Source organism: Salvia hispanica, chromosome 5 (genome assembly GCF_023119035.1).
Source record: "Salvia hispanica cultivar TCC Black 2014 chromosome 5, UniMelb_Shisp_WGS_1.0, whole genome shotgun sequence".
NCBI classification, from domain to species: Eukaryota; Viridiplantae; Streptophyta; class Magnoliopsida; order Lamiales; family Lamiaceae; genus Salvia; species Salvia hispanica.
This window is the reverse complement of record NC_062969.1, coordinates 24,177,378-24,198,571: the sequence shown is the minus strand read 5'-3', so window position 1 is coordinate 24,198,571 and position 21,194 is coordinate 24,177,378.

The following is a 21,194-nucleotide window of genomic DNA, read 5'->3' as shown; positions in this document are numbered from 1 at the left end:
TTTATCAAGACTTAGTCTTTCAGTAGATAGCCCAAGGCAAGTCTTGCTGTTAGATCCGTCTCAATGCTATACCACACCAATGTCATCTTAGTTCAGTAAGGCTTAGAAATATGCGGACTGACATTGCAACCTTTTTCGATGGATAGTCAAATTCCATCTAGGTTGTGAAATTCATCTTTTTCTTTGTTTTAGAACTGACCGTATTACCTTAAAGTGGACGACGCCCACAATCAAGTCTCTGGTCTACTAAAACAAAGACATAGACTTTGTTAAGTTAACTTATACACTTAAACATGCATTAACATCCATTAAATGTAAAACATAACAACATTATGACAAAAATAACCTGTTTTATTTATTGGAAAATAAAATAAGAGTTTTACACAGTATTCAATCACTGGAAACGTGATTTCTAGTATATAAACTCTAACATCTTGTCCCCGACTCCTTCTCCTTCTTGTTCCTTAATTGCGTTAGCTGAACCTCTCCTCATGATACGTGGGTGGTCGTATGTCTTCTTCTTTGCGTCGATCAGCCTTCCCAAAATCTCTCATGCTTCACTTGCCTTGTTCTCAGTAAAATTCCTCCCGCTCGAGGAATTCATTAAGTCCTTGGACTCAGGATTAGCTCCTTCATAGAACAAGTAAAAGGTCTCAGCCTCCATCATCCTATGATTTGGACAGGCGTCGATCAGCCCCTTAAACCGAGACCAGTACTGACTCAAGGACTCATAGTAATCCTGCTTGCATTCCTGAATCTCCTTCTTTAAGGCATTTGTTTTGTTGGACGGAAAGAAATAGTCCAGGAATTCCAGTTTGAAATCCTTCCATGTGTTGATCGAGTCGGGTGGAAGCCTCAACAGCCAAGTATTAGCCTCCCCTTTAAGGGCAAATGGGACTGCACGCAGACGGTAGTCCTCCACAGTGGCATCGTTGAGTCGCTTTTGGATATTGCACAGCTTACTAAATTCATTTAGGAATTCGTAAGGACATTCATTCCTTCGTCCAGAGAATGTAGGTAAAACACCCAGCACATTTGTCTTGATATCAATAGACCTCTGGCGCTGGTTCGAGACTATGGCATGGGCGGGTTCACCATCCAGATGCGCGGTGAGTGAACCGATCTCCGGATCAGGATCCTCCAGGTGTGCCATATCTACATCTTCCTCCTCCTCGGTTTCGGAGTGCTCTGTTTCTGTAGACGAGTTCGGGTCCTCCCCTCCCGATGAGTTCCACTCCTTCTCACTTTCTGATTCGAATGGAAATAGATCTACTGTCGTAAACCCTGATCTGGTGGTGACTGTGGATATTGATTCCTTAACCTGCCACCTGACTTGAGCGTCCCTCAACCCAGACGGGTTACTCCAGTTCCCAAATCGTGAGCCATTGCTCATAAACTATCAAGAAAAACAAATAACATAAATTAAAACTATGTACACCAAATCCTCAAACACGTAAACAAACTACGTCATCCATCCCCGGCAACGGCGCCATTTGAAGAGTTAGTTAAAGAGTAAGCGAGATGTGTTTAAAATAAAATCCTCCGATCCAGAGAATCCACTAGACAACGGGTCTAGGAACTCAGAGAATCCTTGGGTAACCTGTCGTTGGGCACACAATCACTTCCTTCACCCTTCAAAACCCTCAACCCGCTATAGCTAAAAAGATTAGTACAGGGAAGCAGGGATCGAATCCACAGAGACGGATGTGTAAGAAAACATGTTCAAAGACCTGGAAGCTATTTTTGGCTGCTGCCACGCAATTTTTGGGGTTGAGCGAAACAATAACAAGCATAACCGAGCTTCGAACAGCGAAGACTCGGGGAAATACGGAATGTAAAGCGAAAAATAGTAAAGGATTGTATCTTTGCCTCCGTAGAGACGGTGTTACACCACAGCTAGATCCGAAAGTGCACTCCCCAGAATGTTTCCCCTCAAGTGTGTGTAGAGAAAAGTGGAAAAACTAAGCTAAGAGCCGAATGAAAAGTGAGAGATATCTTCATGTTGATCGCATGCTCTTATTTATAGTGGATAGAGCTTCTAGACTATTCCTGTGATTCTCATTTTGCCCTCCAATCGGATGCTCCTCAGTCTAGTAACTCCTCCTTCTTCTGCTCACTTTTCCGCCAGCTTCTTCTTCCAGGTTATCTTTGTCTTCTTCCTGGGGCTGGCTATTTCTCTACACACCTGGCTTATAAAACTTTGTTAGACCCAGGAAATCACAGAATTTATCCCTATAACCAATGCATGAAATTAGCCTTATCAGGCTTCCACACACGAGCCCCGCCTCTCTCTACTCCTCATCGCCATCGCCGTCGTTGCCGCCGCCACCCGGGACCTCCACATCGGTGGCATCCGAGCCCGCGTCTCGAGCCCCCTATCAATGCCCTCGTGGCATCCAAATCCACCTGCATGTTCTCGAGCATCGAGTGAAGAAACCTCTTCTCCGTGGGGTCAGTTGCGGCCCTCCACTCTTGGAAGACCTTGTACATCTGTTCCCGTGTTTTTTGACGCGAGAATAAGGTGTACGCGCGTGGGGGGGTGCCGAGAGGACCTCCGGGGGCGATAGGAGGGAGGATCCCCTCGCTACCTGTTGCGCCCGCTTTTGGCCAATCGGGCGAGGGCGACGAGCAAAGGATGGAGGAGTCGGAAACTCTTCAACATCCAGGGGGAGGTCGTGGGATCCGCTGCTGATGCCGCTGTAATCACCGGAATAGTTCAGCTTCTGCTTCTTTGGCCACCCAGCGTCGCACCCCGCCTGGAACTTCTCGGAGTCCTTCAGCACCAGATAGCATTCCCAGAAGGTGAACTCCTTATAAGTCCCCGGCATGGGGAAATGACTCCGCTATCCTCCGGGCGTCCTCCTCAGTCTGCCCACTAGTCATCATGCGGAGGGCGTTGGTGTACAACCTCGAAAATCGGCCGACCGCGGCCCCGATGCATTCCCACCCCTTCCGGCACTCCTCCCCGCTGTAGTCCTTTGCGTGCGGGCAGTTCCTCCCGTAGGCTGCTCTAATCTTAGCCTACATGTTGACGATCCGCTGGTTGTTCGCAACCAGCGGATCGTCGCAAACCGACAGCCACGCCTTGGCCAGGGCGATGTACTCATCCACCGTCCACTTCCTCCACGTGGGGGTGTCGTCAACAGCCGGCTGTGACGACTCGCCGACCACCTTGCTCTTCCTCTTGGTCTTCTTCTTCTTCGGCGCGGCCCGACCCGCTGGAACGGGAGTGTCCGCCTCCCCGATATCGATCCCCAGCTCATGCAATGAGAAATGGTCATCCCCAGTGAACTGCGTCTCCACCTGGGGTCGACGTGTGAGACGAAGCCGTCAAAAAATCAAGAGAGGGACGATAGATCGTGTCCCCCCCTCCCCCGGTGACCCCTGCATCCCGGGATGCATACCGGGCTGCATCTCTCCCTGCCATACGGGCACCATCCCCATCATCTATTGTTGCATCTGGGGCATACCTCCCCACCCCGGCATTGCCTGCCCGCCGCTGGCCTGCCCCGCGCTCCCGCCATCATCCCCATCAACTGTTGCCAAGGGACGTTAAACCCTTGGGCCCATCTGCCCGCCCATCTGGCCCCATCCAGATCCCACGGGTACCGTGGGAGTCTGAGATCCACTCGTCGTCGGGCTGGACTCGTTGTTGTTATCCATCGCTCGATGTTGCTCTTGTACAGTAAATTTAGAGAGAGAGAAAACTCGTTAAAACAAGTGGTGCAAATGAAAATGAAACTTAAATCGCGTATATATAGTTTTTCAAAAATTTTCAAAGAAATAAAAATAAAAAATACCGTTGGCCGATCCCTCGCTGATCGGCACGCTACAATGGCGGCCAGCGCCCACAAATCGGCGTGCACTCGCCTATTCTCTCGCCGAAAACGCGCTGGCCGATTCCAATGGTTCGGCTAGCCGACCGGCTAGCGACGCAAATCGGCTAGCCGGTGGGCTAGCTGCTATTGGAGATGCTCTAAGAAAGAGTTGAAGTGTATAATAAATGAAGCGAGATGGTGGAGTTGGTTGAAAGTGGGTACCTTTTGACTTTTGTTTTTTGTTTTGAAATGGGACGGAGGGAATACTATATTTCTCCGTAGGTTGTTTGAAGAATGATGAAGAATCTACAAGGATGGGTGGAATGACTGATATAGGTAGATGAATGATTTCACAAACAAAATGGAGAAACTGTCTAATAAGTTGTGAGATGGAGTTCAAATAATGCCACAACTGAGAGTGAAATTTGTTTGATCGGTCGGATAAAAGCTTAATTAAATTGAAAATTCAAGAGAGAACTCAAGAAAGATAAAAACTCATAATAATATTGATCTTTAATAATGTGTTTTTAGTCCAACAATGAAGCTTTTATATGCAAAGAAAATCCTAAACATAAGAACATATATTGATATTCATAAATCAACGAAGTGATATAATTTTGTGTTGTGATTTTAAGAAAAATACTATCATGATCTAGCTAGTACTATGCATATTTCTATTGACAGAGAAAAGTTAGACCTCACGATTTTACTTATAAACATGTACTAGTATCTTTATAATTTAGGGAGTAACTTATCTAACTTTGATTAGATTGGCACACAATTGCAAACCAAATAAAGACGCAAGTAACCAATGTAATTTTATAAATAAAAGATTAGTGATGTTTTGGTTTCTATGGAAATCCTCGTTTTTACGTGTTTTTTATATATAATAACATTGTTATTTGTTAGTATAATAAATAAAACTTTATTATCTAACTTGATTAGATAATAATAGTACAAATCAAGCTTACGTGTTTTTTTGTATAATAACATTGTTATTTGTTAGTATATGATGGACATCTAGAATGAATGTCTATTTATAGGTGTCGCGATAATAAAAATAGAAGGAAACAAATAAGGTAGTTAATGTGTAATTATCACAGATTTCAACAATCTGATTTGAGCTTTGAGTATAGGGGGCCGAATAAAATAAATATGTGTCGATTAGTTATGGACAGCCATCGATCAAATCGAATTATAATAAAGTGATAAACTGATAATAACAAGTCTTCACTTTATTAGTCGGAAAGTAACATAAACTAATCCAACGCCTTATCTTTTCGTACTAACTAATTATTTAGGTTTCAATTTTATCTTATTATTTGCTTGTCCGAATTGGCTTCTTTTGCATTCCATCTGGAAAAAGGGCATCACTTTTGGTCAATCATACCAAGTGGATTGACTTTCACACACCACTTACAATTTTATTCATCTTTTATATGATCACAGATCATCCTTTTTTCCAGGCAATTGGGGATGAAAAGGATATTCAGTTAGATATGGGTGCTCCTAGACATTACTGCCGTATCCAGGTTCCAAAATTAAGTGGACGAAATATATGTAATTACTAGCTTGATTTAGAGCGGATATGACTATTTTTTACTTTTCGGAGCGATATCAAAAGCAAACGGAGGCTGGCAATTTTATATCCGAATAAGAGGAAATTAGTTGCATCGTCTCCTCTTACTCCTAGATCCACCACTGCATTTAGAAATTATGCAATCTCAATAGATGGGTTGCAATGCTCTACTTTATAACTTTGAATTGAAAATATATTTTTGGATTTAATTTTTAAGCTCATTATTTTCGTGATTTTGTCACTTTCTCGTTTCAAGCAATTTAGTATATTTAACATTTAACGTACTTTTAATTTTTATTATTCGCCAAATACTAGCATTATCTTTATTAGTTTAGACCGACGAGCTAGGAATCATTGATTCAATCATAGTTGATAGTACTACTATTACCTACTTAGTCAATATTTTAAAATTCGTCCGTACTATAGATTTTTTGTGCGTACAATTTAGAATATTTTTTTTTCTTATCTTTCTTTATCGTGTGGCTTATTTTAATTGCATGTTTCTATTGATTAATAAAGATACAATCCTGTGGTATAGAATAATTAAATAGCTCGAACTATGCTGCTATTAATTTACTAAATATGGGATCATCATAATTACAAGAATTTTAGATAAATACTGCATCATTTTCATGATGTATACAAAGTGTGTAAGTATATATATATAAACATAGGGTCTATTAAGTTGAGATTTTTTAGCTTAATTGAGAATTGAGATGCATTTTCAGTCACTCATCCACAACATTTTCGAAATGTCAACACATCAAATGTCAACAACTTATAGTTGACATTATATGTGTATAGTTGACATAAATTATATACATAGTTAACATTATATGTGTGTAGTTGACATGAATTGTATATGTAGTTGACATGGATTGTACACATAGTTGACATGGATTGTATATGTAGTTAAGATTATATGTGTGTAGTTGACATGAATTGTATATGTAGTTGACAATTTTTAAAGAATAAAAATAAAAAAAAATTAAAAATGAAAAAATAAAAAAATTAAAAAAATTAAAAAAAATACTTTTTAAAAAAAATTAAATTAAAAAAGTATTTATTGAATAAAATGTATCATGAAATTACCATTCTGTCCTTTCATAATTAATTAATCTAAAAATATTTTTTATCTGGCAAATTCTGGACCACTCATTTAATAAAAGTTGAGTGGGTGATAATACATCTTAATTCTCAATTAGATTAAAAAATCTCAATTGATCATAAACCTTATATAAATCATTGACTCTTTCACCAACTGAAAAATTGATCATAAACCTTATATAAATCATTGACTCTTTCACCAACTGAAAAATGGAAGCTAAAAACACTAAAATATCACTTTAATTAATCGACAAGAAGATGCATCTAGATCTAGATATAAGAAAACCACTACGAAAGCGTATGTGTTTATGTTTATGCATTGCATATAAATATGCGTGCAAAAACACGCTAAAGGAAAATAATACTCTTAATCACATGTTCAACTTATTATATATAGATTAATTAGTTTGAGATAGTATCGCAAAAAAATGCTACTATTAAAACACTTACAAATTACAATTACACACTGGTCTGTGATTAACTAATTGATATGTTTCCTTAGCAGTTTTTCTAGAACAAAATTTCCCAAGGCTTTGCAAGATCCAGTTCCTATTATAAATTCATCATTTAGAAAATAAATTATTTTAAACTTACTAAACAATAGTACAAAAATGAAATTAAATGCTAAAATAATTGCAAATTCTAATTGATATAATCATACGAATGTACAAAAAATGAATTTGGTGTAAGAAACATGCAAGGAAACTTTAAAAAAACAAATACACACAACCTAGTAGTAGCGGTCCAAATAGTCTAATTAATAAACGGTTCCAGGTGATTTTTTTAATGAATTATAGTACTAGTAATTTTATCTAAGATTTGGATTTGCATACTATATATTCCCTCAAAACAAACAAAAAAAAAACTAACAAAAATGAGAAAGTGTGGATTGAACGAATAAATGTAAATAGGATTAAACAATAAAATAAGTGACGTAGGTGAAATTAAACGAGTGACATCGGAAAGTAACAGGAAAACGTGTGGATTGAAATGACGAAAACACCCTCATCTCCTCCAATAAGAACCCCGCCAAAGCAATGTCTGCTTACCACAATATCCTCTTCTGACTCCCCTCTCACAGTTTTTTCCGCCCCACTGGGGCTTTCCTCTCTTCCTGCTTTAGTTTCTCCATCTTCCTCTACACACATATACTCTTCCAACTGGTCCAATTATGGAATCAGCCCCTCCACCTCCAAAGAAGCGAACCGCCAGCCTTCCGCCCAGGAGAGGCCTCGTCAAGGCTCAAATTTTTGAGAGCCTTGCCGGAAACCTCTCCTCCGCCGCCGCTAAAGCCCTCACCAAATTCAAACCAGCCACTACCGCCTCCGCCACCACCTCCACGTCATCCTCCCCGCCGCCGAGCGCCTACACCTCCGACGGCTACTCCGACCAGGCCTGATCCGGTGAAATAGGCTTGTTTTTTCGCTGATTTTCACCGGATCGAGCTGAAATGTAGTACTAGTATATGTTAGTCTGTTTGCGTGTGTGTTTAATTTTGTGAGTTTGTTGGAGATGAGATGAGAAGCCTTGTGCCTTTTAATCATGGCTTCTGACGGTTACTCCGTGTGTGTGTGTGTTTATAGGTTTAAAGTTGTGGTCCTCTTCCAGTATTGTTTCTCAAGTTTTAGATTGGAGATGGTATGTTGGCAATAAGAGGAACTTTTTTTCTGTATAAATTCGGCTCCAACAAGAACAGCAGAGGAGAAGGTGGGGTGAAGATTGTTGCCGATTAGTTAGTCTAGTTTGATTGTGTGTGTTTGAGCATATAATAAGCTCCTTCATGGGTTTTTCTTCATTTGGTTCTTTTCCCATGTCGTATCCGTTGAACCAAATACAGGCTCTCGTTTATTTACCGTAAACGAGAGCCTTATTTCAATAAACATTTCTGTCTTTCTCTTTCTAATTCTCTCTTTGCTTCTCTTCAATGGATCGGATCCGCTCTTTTTTCGATTTTACCTTTTTGCAGTAAGACAGTAAAATCCAAGGGAGATCCATTATTGTTTTGTTTGTATCTGAATCCCATCTTATGTGATCAACAAATTTCTTTATCTGGATCAGTAAAAACTTTTCTTTGACCAAAATATATAATCATAATAAAAGGAAAAAAGATAGCAAGCTAAAAGGACATTCGATTAAGTCACTCAACTTACTCAAAAAGTAAAAAATCAAACTAAATGTATTTTATAATTGTGAATCCCAGTTGATGAGAAATTTCATGTAATGTTATAGTAATATTTGATCTCACACAAGCTTGATATTAGGGAGCACCGGCGTTGGCGTGTCCCATTTCGGCCCACACCGAATAAGATTTAGCGCCGGAATAACTCTATTTGATTATTGAATCATGTGTTTCATTCTACGAGATTCCAATCTTGAATATTTAATTTAATCATTCCAATGTTATTTTGTTTGTATTCTGCACCAGTCTTCAATTTTTGGGTATTGAATCCCATCTTATGATCAAGAAACTTCTTGAACTAGTTGAGCAAACAAAAGGAGTAATTTTCTTTGACCAACTAATAGCAATGTTAGTAACAATCATAATATATAGAAGGAAAATATGCGTGTGTGAGTTGGCCAATTGGTAGAAAGATAACGTCTTATGTTTATATTCATTTAAAAATGATAACAAGCTAGAATGACATATAAAATAATAAAACAAGATATGAGATGCAACCATAAATCAAATCAAAATTGTAGCTTGATGTATTTTATATTGTCAATCTTAGTTTATGAGAAGTTTCTTATAATGTTAGTGTAAAATTTGATGAAGCAAGCTTGACATTGGGGAACAGCGGCGTCTTCCATTTCAGCCCACAGCGCCGGAATTTAATTACTGAATCATGTGCACCGTTTACGAGATTCCAATCTTGAATATTTATTTAATTGCCGTTAAACAACTCCCACACAAATTATAATTATCCTTTGAGATACGTACTCCTATAACATTACTCATGATGTTGGTTTATTTATTGGTAATGATGTATTTCAACTATATGTTTTACTGGAGTAGTGGTAATACAAAATCAAATGATAATACCTTATATTCAATTAAACCGAAATGATCAAATAGTTAAAATTCAAGTCATATTATAAGTAATATCTGATTAACGATCATTGTAATATTATGGAGCACAAGTGTTTGTCACAGTAGCAAGAAAAATGAGAAAATAAATAGAAATCCATAACGGCTGATCAAATAGGGTCTTATATTGCCACGGAAATAATTCATCTGGAAGAAAAACAAAAATAAAATAAAACAAAAAATAAATCAAACATACACTGAATGAAGCCCACTTGGTACTGACTTTTGTGGTATTTTTATTAATGCAACAAATCCTTTCATCTGGCCCTCAGAAGGAATAAATAAATTAATTAATTTTTTATTCGCACGAGCTATTATATCTCACACGGAAGACTCAGTTTGCATGATTATAGTATCTATTATTATTAAAATCGTATTCAGAAAAGATAAATTTTCTAAAAAAAATTAAACTTCCATTCAAGTTAGCCTTAAAATCGGTAGCCAATGTGCAATTACAGTTGATTTCATCAGCCAACCGCGTAAGATTCGTGTGAAAATGGATTATATATTTCTCCCCAATATAAACTTAAGAAAATTGTACTCGTACTTATCTTCTTTTTTGAGAGAGAAGTGTATTTATTTAAAAAAAATGCACGCTAATTGGTTCCGTAATCATAAAAATATATCCAATCTCATACGATATCTATTAATTACACATTTTAGTGAGAGTTAGATTTTTTTTTCACTTAATTTTCCAAATCCTTAAAATTTAATAATATCTACAGTACTTCATAATCTATAATTAAAATTCCAGCACAATCAATTTTCCATATCTTCAGTTATGCTTATATTGTCATTATGTGTATGATTCCTCTTTAGTCCTCTCTGTTTATAGGTATGCAAGATTCACATACTCAAATACACAACCAACCCACTTAAAACTGAATTATTTTAAAAATGTTGATAATTTAATAGTGGCAAAACACGTAAAGAAAATTTAAAATTTCACTAGCGATAAAATATTTCTTTTATACTCCTCGTCACCCATTAGGAGTAACATTTTGACTGGACACGAATTTTAAGAAATGTAAAAAAAAGTTGGTTGAAAAAGTTAGTGGAAGTGAGACCCACTTTTTTATATTGATTTTATAATAAAATGTGAGTGAAATGAGTTAGTGGAATGTGAGACCTACTTACCATTTATGATAAAAATGAAGTGTTACTCTTAATTGGGGACAGATCAAAATGGAAATTAGTACTTATTACATATGTATAGTTTCATTTTTATTTCGCTGATTTAGGTTATATACAAATAAAATATTACTATATGAAAACGTAAAATATATGGCCGAACTAGTTCAAATAAGATTGCACTACTATTAAACATTATTGTCATCACATAATTACATGAGAAATGAAAACCCCCCCCCCCCCCCCCTCAAAAAAAAATAGTTAATAGTTATAGGCAAGAATCATACTAATTTTGAAGAAGTTTAAAATATAAATTAATATTTACGTTATTCTAACTAAAGAATATAAGTAGAAAAATTTAATAAAATGGAGCATAATATAAACTAAAACACATCAGATGCATATCAAGTTTCGTAAAGGCGTAGTACTTATTAAGAAGTATGGATTAATTTGGAACAGGGGAAACAGATTAATACGAACTTGTTATATCTCCAATTTGAAGTTGAACCTGTGGCGTTGGCACGAACCTTCTCATCTGTTTCCATTTTTTTTAATTTTTATTTTTGTTTTAATTTAATCAACATATTTCTACTCCTAATCTCCTATAAATTAACCTCATACCACCTCATGCAGAGTAGAGAAAGGTAGCACCTCTCTCTCTCTCTCTCTCTCTCTCTCTCTCTCTCTCTCTCTCTCTCACACACACACACACACACACACACACACACACACACATAAATACACATAAATACACACACGTATACTCACAAACATCCTAGCAAGCAGGGCATTTTCCGAAAATTGAGTTTCCAATTTGGGGAGATTAGTGTTTAATTTGATGTTTAAGAGCTGAGAAATTGATTCCGCCCTAATTAAAGTGTTGTTTCCGCAGATGATGATGATGGCGACCTTGGAGAGGCTGCCGCGGAAGAGAGGCGCGATCAAAGCTAGGATCATGCAGGAATGGGGAGGTTCCGTCGCCTCGATGAGCTCGGTAGCCGCTGACGTGCTCGGCGGCGTTGCTGCGTTTTTCAGGAAATGCTACTTCACAGAGTGACTCAAATATAAAGATTAAATAAAAAGTGCTGTGTTGTGTTGTGTTGTGTTGTATCATTGTGATTTGTGTGTATGATGAAGACATGACTCCGTTAGGGTCCACGCTTTCACTTTCTCATCTTCAATTCATTAATTTTCGGTGTGGAATATACTCAGATTAATTATTAATCGTTGGATTGTTATTTTTGACGAATTATATGTTTATTTTCCATGAATTTTCTTATGCTTATTTTTTGGTAACTTCGAATCGGAATCGGACCGGCTGTTTAGGTCGTAAACTGGTGTGTTGTACATGTACACTCTGATTTGCTCCTTTATACTAACGTCCAACATTCGAGCCATTTTGAACCGGCAAAACCATCCGCTTGGGATGTAAATCGGTGTCCGGTTGAACTGGTTTTTTTTAAAAAAAATTTATTACTATAATAAAAACTAATTTTCCAGTTTATGTGGGTTTCAAGGCAGAACAGATCCGTGGTTGTGGTAGAAGAATGTGGTCGTCGGAAAGGAAGTGAAGGAACAATGAGCATGAAAGGATTGGCAGGGATTAGAGGGAAATTTGTACTAGCAATTAAGTTTTAGAAGTAGGTGTTTGATGCCAATGATGAAATACTTAGTATACTACTTTTTCTAGCCAAAACTGTTTGATATGCAAAAACCAAAGCCCAACTATCTATAATTAATCAAGTTTTAACATTATGCACGCGATTATTTTCTCATTCTTCCCGAAAACGTCCTTTCCTAAATTGCCCTTAATGATAATATTGTGGTCTGCTCCCACCAAAATTCCAAATTAGATTTATTTTGTTATTCGACGATTCATGGCTATTTCACACTGTAATTTCGTGATTAAATTTTCAAGCTACCTTCCAAATTCGAGCGTCAAAATCTGGGAACAGTGGTGAGGTTCGTGTATTTCCCAGAAGGTATAATCGTCAATTTAAATTAAAGTTGAGGGCACAATAGTCACTTCATTGAGTAAAGGCCACCTACATTTATCTTGGAGGGGATGGAATCCAAAAAGAAGTTTTCCGGTCTAATTCTTAATTATTTTTACGATCCACTCTTTTCATTTCTGATGTATCCATAATACTCCTACTATTCTCACCGTCCCATAATCCCATAACAGAGGTAGCGTGGCTGTGGAAGTTATTAGGACATTCTTTTCTTTCTTTCTTTTTGAATTAATACAATTTTAAACTTTAGGGAACATTTTTTTTGTTCAGTGAATTTTGTCAAGATACCAATTTTGGTCCGTAATATTTGAAAGTAAGTATATCTTTTGAGGCCCATTAACTTCTACGTAATATAATTTGACTACTTTTTCATTATTTCAAACTTTTTTTTGGATGAAAATATCCTCAAATCTGCATTTCATTCTATTTACTCTCTCTTCTTCATTAAAATATTTGATTTATATCTCTAATTCTTCTTTTCCTTTCTTCCTTCTTTTTTCTCGCTTCTTTCACATTTTTTAACTGTCTCTTCTTCTCCATTTTCTCCTCATCTCTTCACTTGAAGTAACAATATAGTACTTAGAAATAAATAAATGTGTAATTAATTTAAAATTACCTTTTAAGATGCCTGAAATGTCATTCATGGGCTTGAGTGAATTTTCATCCAAAAATAATTCAAACAATGAAAAATAGTTCAATTAATATTACATCAAAGTTAATGGATATCATAGGATATTTTTAAATATTATGGACAAAAATTGATTTGCATAGAAAAAAAATACTCCACTCTTCTTCGCATACCAAAAAAAATGTTCCACTCTCTAATTAATTCTAATTCGATTCCATTCCTCCAATTGGTTGTTACGACCTCATCTGACCCAGCTGAAGTAGAGGGAACTTCGACGTCGACTATGGCAGATTCGCCGCCAACATCTACGCCAACTGAAGAAGAGGCGGCGACATCAGTGGAGTCCGATGGAGTCCGAGAAACAGAAGCTGGTAGTCACGGAGGTGGACACAATAAGGAAGCTAAGGCCGCGAAAGGAACTCAAGCAGCCGGAGCGCTACCAAGACTTCGTGGCCAAGTAGCAGACCAGTTGCTTGATGAATTGCCTCAGCGAGATTGCTGTTTATTTTTTAAGCGTGATTTTACTATTTCTAAAATTGAAATTATTTTTATTTTTTGAACAGTTATTGGGTCGAGCGATTTATAAGCTCCGTCGGATTTTCTTTGTTAGTTCTTTCCCGATGTATAGGTTTAGGTCGAACCAACCCTAGGGTCCTAGTTATTATAAATAGGGCTATTCATTAATTCGGTATTCAATTAATGAAGAATTATTTTGCCCAAATATTTGCGTAATACTCGTGAAAACCTAATTCACTGCCGACGGAGGGCGATTATCCGCACTAGTAATCAATTTCAGCCGCCGACCCCTTGTGTTAAGGGCGCCAGATTGCAGTGTTGCGTGAGGAAGTTGGACGGTAATCTTCGTCAAGAGTAGGGGTTCATAACATCTGGTGCTTCATCTCGAACTCATGGAGATTGAGGAGGACGTACGGGGTTCACCGTCGGTTCTTACAGGGAGGAAGGGAGGAACGCTCAGGAGTTAATGGTGGGTTCCGCACGCCGCCAACCGGCGGGTAACAGGCGTGGCACGGCGGGATTACCTCGTCCGCCGCCTAGGGGTGATCCAACCTCAATTGGTCGACAACGACAGGACACCGGTGCCGCCGATCCACTGGCACAAGGCTTTGATCGGATCATGACCCGATTTGATCAGTTGGAGGTTCGGATGGATAATTCAGATCGTCGGATGGATAGTTTGGATGATCCATTGTACCATGACACGGGTCCTCCTGATGACGATTATGATTCGGAGGATCGTGAGTATGCGGCGTACAGGGAATCTGAATATGGGCTGCATGATGGCCGGAATACGAGGGGCGGCAGGCGAGGCAGTCTCTCTCGGCGTAATGATCCTCGCCGCGATAGGGATTGGTACCAGGATTTTAATCCGGAGACCAGGATCGTGCCTTATCAACCACGCTGCACTTCTAGTTGGGATCCTCCGGCGACTCGTCGTCGCGGGTGGCTTTGACAATCGCCGCTGATCCTCCTGTTGGGATCCCCCTTGATCACGAGATAGGGGCTTTTCCCAATTCGGATCAGACAATCGCCATGGGGTCAAGATTTGTGCTTCCCACTTCGATGGATCTGATGCTACTAATTAGATTTCGAGAGTCGAATACTATTTCGACCATCTTATGATGCATGAAGAAGATCGTATGCACTACGCGGTAATGCTTTTTGATCCACCGGCGGCGGAGTGGATATTTAATTACAGAAACAACAACCGCTTTGTTACCTGGCCAGAATTCTTGGAAGATGTCCGCCACAGATTCGACCCGCAGAGTTTCCGAAATTATATCGGACCTTTAGCGAAGTTAGTCCAGACCGGCTCCATCGCTGAATATCATGACACTTTTGAGAAGTACTTAAATCGGGTAAAGGGTCTCCCAGATTACGCTCTTATTCCAATTTTTATTGAGGGCCTTAAAATGCCCATTCAAGAGAAAGTAGAGTTGCAACAGCCTCAGTCGCTAGCCGAGGCCATGACCTTTGCACTTCAATTGGCCGCGAACCAAGATCACAGGTATCAGCAGCAACCTTTTTCGGCGTCAGCCCCTTCGGGCAACTCAGCCCAGGTGCCGACTAAAAATCAGCAGTCTCGCGATCAGGATCGTCCCTGTTTTGCACCGATTTTGGTTTCTAATGTAGAGAAATCGGAGCGCTCTCGCAAAGGGCTGTGTTGGATTGTCCAGAAAAATATGTTCTGGGCCACGTTTGTGCCGTCAAGCTGCTATGTTATGTGGGGGACGACGGCGTGGACACGCCGGGACTGAACGACGAGGAACAGCCCCATGATGAGGAGATTATCACAGAGGATATCTCCCACCTTCACTCTTTGGCCGGTGGGGGCAGATCCATTCCCTTCCAAGTCGTGGGAACAATAGGTGACACCGAGTTGAGGATTTTGATAGACACCGGAAGCACCCACAACTTCCTCCATCTCTGGATTGACAAACAGTTGCAGCTGCCCCTGTCGACGACCCGTCCCTTCCAGGTGTACGTTGGAAATGGCGCCTCGATAATGTGCTCCCACGTTTCCCGCCAAACTCAATTAAAGGTCCAGGGGGCAATTTTTTTGACAGATCTACATATCCTAGATGTTCATGGATGGGATGTGATTCTAGGCATGGCGTGGCTAGAGTCTTTGGGAAGAATTTCTGCTGACTTTGTTGGCAAAACTTTGGAGTTTCAATCAATTTTTTGTTAAATTATCGAAATGTTCCTTCTGCAGTACTACTGTTGAATACTTGGGTCACTTAATTGCAGATGGTTTGTTAAAAGCGGATCCCCGAAAAATTGAGGCAATGACGGTGTGGCCTGTACCGCGAAATGTTAAACAACTCCGTGGTTTCTTGGGCTTGACCGGATACTACTGCCGTTTTGTGGCAAATTACGACATGATCGCGGCTCCGTAGGCAGATTTGCTTAAGAAAGAAGCCTTCGTGTTGTCTGAGGGAGCTACTGAGGCTTTCGAGGCTCTCAAGTCGGCGATGATTTCCACTCCGTTTCTTCGACTTCCGGACTTCTCCAAACCTTTTCATGTGGAGACCGATGCCTCCGACTTGGGTATAGGTGCGGTTTTAATTCAGGAAGGCCACCCAATGGCCTACTTCAGCCTCAAATTGGGCCTGCGTCGTCGAGTGGCTCAACATATCATAAGGAGCTCTACGCGATCGTTGAGGCAGTTCAGAAATGGAGGCAGTATCTCTTGGGCCGGGAATTTATCATTCGCAGCGATCAAAAAAGTTTAAAGGAGCTGCTTCAACAAGTCGTCCAGACACCCGACCAACAGCTTTATGTGAGGAAACTAATGGGTTACAAATTCCGGATTGAGTATAAAAAGGGGTCTTCCAATAGAGTTGCAGATGCGCTTTCCCGCAGGGAGGAGGTCGAGCACGTTCTGCCGGCCGAACCTTCGGCAGAAGAACAGGCAGCGGAACAGACCGCACAGGCGGCAGATGCGGCGTGCCTATCCACCGTCGCTCACACCGTGCCTCAGCTGATTGAGGCGTTGCACCGCGAGACAGTTTCGCGACCGGATTTATTGGAATTAAGGACGAAAATCCAATCTAGGGAGGCTCCAGCTCACTTATCTTTCATCGACGGACTGATCTACTTTCAAAGGAGAATTCTGGTCAGCCAATCGTCATCTCTAAAGCGGGTGTTGCTGGAGGAGCATCATAGTACACCAATGGCGGGCCACCCGGGACATGAGCGTACATTCCGTCTACTGGCCGCCAGGTTTTATTGGCCTAAGATGAGAAAAGATGTTCGGGCTTTCGTCGACGCTTGTGTTGTGTGTCAATCAACTAAGTACTCGACGCAAAAATCGGCGGGCCTTCTGCCACCATTACCGGTGCCGACGCAGGTGTGGGACGATGTCTCAATGGATTTCATAACTGGCCTCCCCCAATCGCGAGGTAACACCACCATTATGGTAGTGGTTGATAGACTCTCTAAATACGCACATTTTGCTGCTTTACCTACCTGTTTTGATGCCTTGCGAGTGGCCTATCTCTTTGTTAACACTGTTGTTCGTCATCACGGTTTTCCGAAGACCTTAGTCTCCAACAGAGATTCGGTGTATCTTAATGCGGTTTGGGAGAAAATTCTCCGCCTCAGTGGAACGAAGTTAAATTTTATGACCGCCTATCATCCTCAGTCCGATGGCCAAACTGAAATCCGGAACAAAGGTTTGGAGCAATACCTTCGCACCTTCACGGCTGACCGTCCGTCAACCTAGTCTAACTTTCTACCATGGGCCGAATTATCTCTCAATTGTTTCCATCAAGCTGGCTTGGGAACTTCCCCTTTTCGGGCACTGTACGGCCGCGAGCCGCTTCTATTGGTGGCATCCACTCCCTCGACCCAAACCCCTCCCAATGTCGCGGAACTGATTCGGCAGCGTGGTGAGTTGCTCGTGGAGTTGCGTCAAAACCTCCTGCGGGCTCAGCAAAAGGATGACCTCGGCGGCCAACAAGCATAGGCGCCATGTGGAATATGATGTGGGGGACTTTGTTTGGTTGAAACTGCAGCCGTATCGCCAACATTCGGTGGCCAAACCGTTGTCTGCTAAATTGGCTGAAAGATTTTATGGCCCCTTCGAGGTGATGCAGCGAATTGGGCCTGTGGCATATAAGTTGAGGCTGCCGGAGGGGAGCCGAATTCACGATGTTTTTCATGTGAGCTTACTACGTGCATTTGTCAAGGACGATCCAATCAAGGACGATCCAATCGTCCCTTGCCAGATAAATTCGTGGGGAACAGGCCTATTGCTCACCCGGTATCGATCCTCGATTCCAAGATCTTGTGGCACAATGGCGTTGCCGTGGAACACGTGCTGATCAAGTGGTCCGATGGGTCGGAGTCCCCGTCGTGGGAACCACTGGCTGAAATGATGAAACAGTTTCCATCTCTTTTCCTTGAGGACAAGGGAGTGTCTAAGGAAGGGGGAGTTGTTACGACCTCATCCGACCCAACTGAAGTAGAGGGAACTTCGACGTCGACTATGGCAGATTCGCCGCCAACATCTACGCCAACTGAAGAAGAGGCGGCGACATCAGTGGAGTCCGAGAAACAGAAGCCGGTAGTCACGGAGGTGGACACAATAAGGAAGCTAAGGCCGCGAAAGGAACTCAAGCAGCCGGAGCGCTACCAAGACTTCGTGGCCAAGTAGCAGACCAGCTGCTTGATGAATTGCCTCAGCGAGATTGCTGTTTATTTTTTAAGCTTGATTTTACTATTTCTTAAAGTGTAATTATTTATTATTTTCTGAACAGTTATTGGGTCGAGCGGTTTATAAGCTCCGTCAGGTTTTCTTTGTTGGTTCTTTCCCGATGTATAGGTTTAGGTCGAACCAACCCTAGGATCCTAGTTATTATAAATAGGACTATTCATTAATTCGGTATTCAATTAATGAAGAATTATTTTGCCCAAATATTTGCGTAATACTCGTGAAAACCTAATTCACTGCCGATGGAGGGCGATTCTCCGCGCCAAATAATCAATTTCAGCCGCCGACCCTTGTGTTAAGGGCACCGGATTGCAGTGTTGCGTGAGGAAGTTGGACGGTAATCTTCGTCAAGAGTAGGGGTTCATAACATTGGTCTCCAAATGTTAACCGGAAAACATAAATTATAGGAGTAGTAATGTATACTTATACAAAGTGACAATGATATAGAGCATTCCAACTGAAGTATTTCTTATAGTTTGGAGTTTAATTAAAAAATTAGTCATAATTCTAGCCATTTTTTATAAATCGAGTATAATTTAGAGTTAAAAGTGATAGTTAACCTCAAATAAATTATATTTATTGAAGAAGTGTAATTTAATGATTCAACAGTTGTCAAAAATCTACAATCGTCTTTTTAGAACAGATTGCTGATCAAATGCTTCGCCTCTAGGCTTTAATTAAATCACTGAAAGGATTCTCCTTAAAAATGTAATATCACAATATAAAGTAGTACTTCAATAAAAATGCCTCAGATCACGAAACACTTAAAAATACAACAAAACGTTGAACACAAAGTAGAATACTTGGGTCGAATTGATAAAGAAATGGCCACAGAAATGAGTCATTCGTCCTTTAAAGGGGTTATAAGGGAAGGGTTATCCACACTTATATATATTAGATGAGATCTTCACCAAGTCAATATGCGACAGAATTTTAGAGAATTTAACACGTCCCCTCACGTGTGGGCCGGAAAGGACATCGGTTTTCCAACATGTGGGTAGACAATGCAAGAGATAAGAGAATCTTCACCAAGTCAATGTGCAACAAAATTTTAGAGAATTTAACACGCCCCCTCACGTGGGCCGGAAAGGACATCGGTCTTCCATCACGTGGAATTTAACACGCCCCCTTGCGTGTGGGCCGGAAAGAACATCGGTCTTCCATCACGTGGAATTTAACACGCCCCCTTGCGTGTGGGCCGGAAAGAACATCGGTCTTCCATCACGTGGGTAGATAATGCAAGAGATAAGAGAAACCATCATCGATGGTAGACAATGCAAGAGATATATAGAGATAAAAAGAAAAACATCATCGATTTGGGCCCGCTCTGATACCATATTATAAATGAGTCACTCACCCCTTAAAAGATCTTATAAGGGGGAGGGTTATCTGCACTTATATAGATTAGATGAGATCTTCACCAAGTCAACGTGAGACGGAATTTTAGAGAATTTAACAATTTATTATTCAAATACTATTAAGCAACGTCATCAGTCTATTAATTTTGTTGGCCTAGTGTGAACCATCTTGAATTCTATCGTTAACTTTCTTCGTTGCGGGGCACAACATTTATTTTAAGAATTCCACAAGTCTTCATCGCCAACAAAATTGTGGACCCTAAACCACCCTAAACCTAATTGCTGGTTAACAGTATACTGATTGAAGAAACTAACAAAAAACAACTATTGACCCTAACATGTTATCGCGCAACTTGTAATTTTTATTTTATTTATTTACTTCTATTCTAGTAATCAATAGAGTATCAAATTGAACGTGATTTAAAAAAAAATCATATTTTTAACATGTTCGCATATGACAATCAATAACACAACAATATGATTACATTTACATATATATACTACTCCATGCAATAGGAAAATGTATATGCACTCTCCTGACTTAATTAAGTTCCTATTATCTGAGAGAACAATTCAAATAACTTAACAACAAACACATTTTAAAATAAATAGACATTAGTGATTTTTTAGGGGTTTAGGAAGTTTCCCGTCACGTGATTTTAATATGACTTTCACCTATTTAAAAATCTAAATAGAGAATGGGTTGTTCACTTTGTTTAGGTAGGTTGATAGTTGATACTCCCTCCGTCCCATTGAAGATGACTCACTTTTCTTTTTAGTTTATCCCAACTAAGATGACCCATTACTTAAAATAGAAACATCTTTATCTCTACTTTATTCTCTCTCTTTAACTTTACTCTCTCCTCTCAACACACAAAATAAATTTGCATAAAATCCTGTGCCGTCCAAAAAAAGGGGTCATCTTCCTTGGGACGGAGGGAGTAGTACATATACTATCATTGCTAAGAATCTTGACGAATAGATACTTAAGTGACAAAATATTAATTACTACGAAACTTATAAGTTATAATCAAAATAGTGATAATAAGAAACGACGTGGCCATTTAATAAGGAGTAGTATAATATAATGAGCTCAAGAAAAGTCTCAGTCAAAAAATATTGATAGAAATCATTCAAAAGTTGTCAAAAATCAACCTTCGTCTTTCACTCTTTCTTAATAGGAGAAAGAAATAAAAAAATGTATATTGTCGCTATTAATGACATGATAGTGCCATGTAAT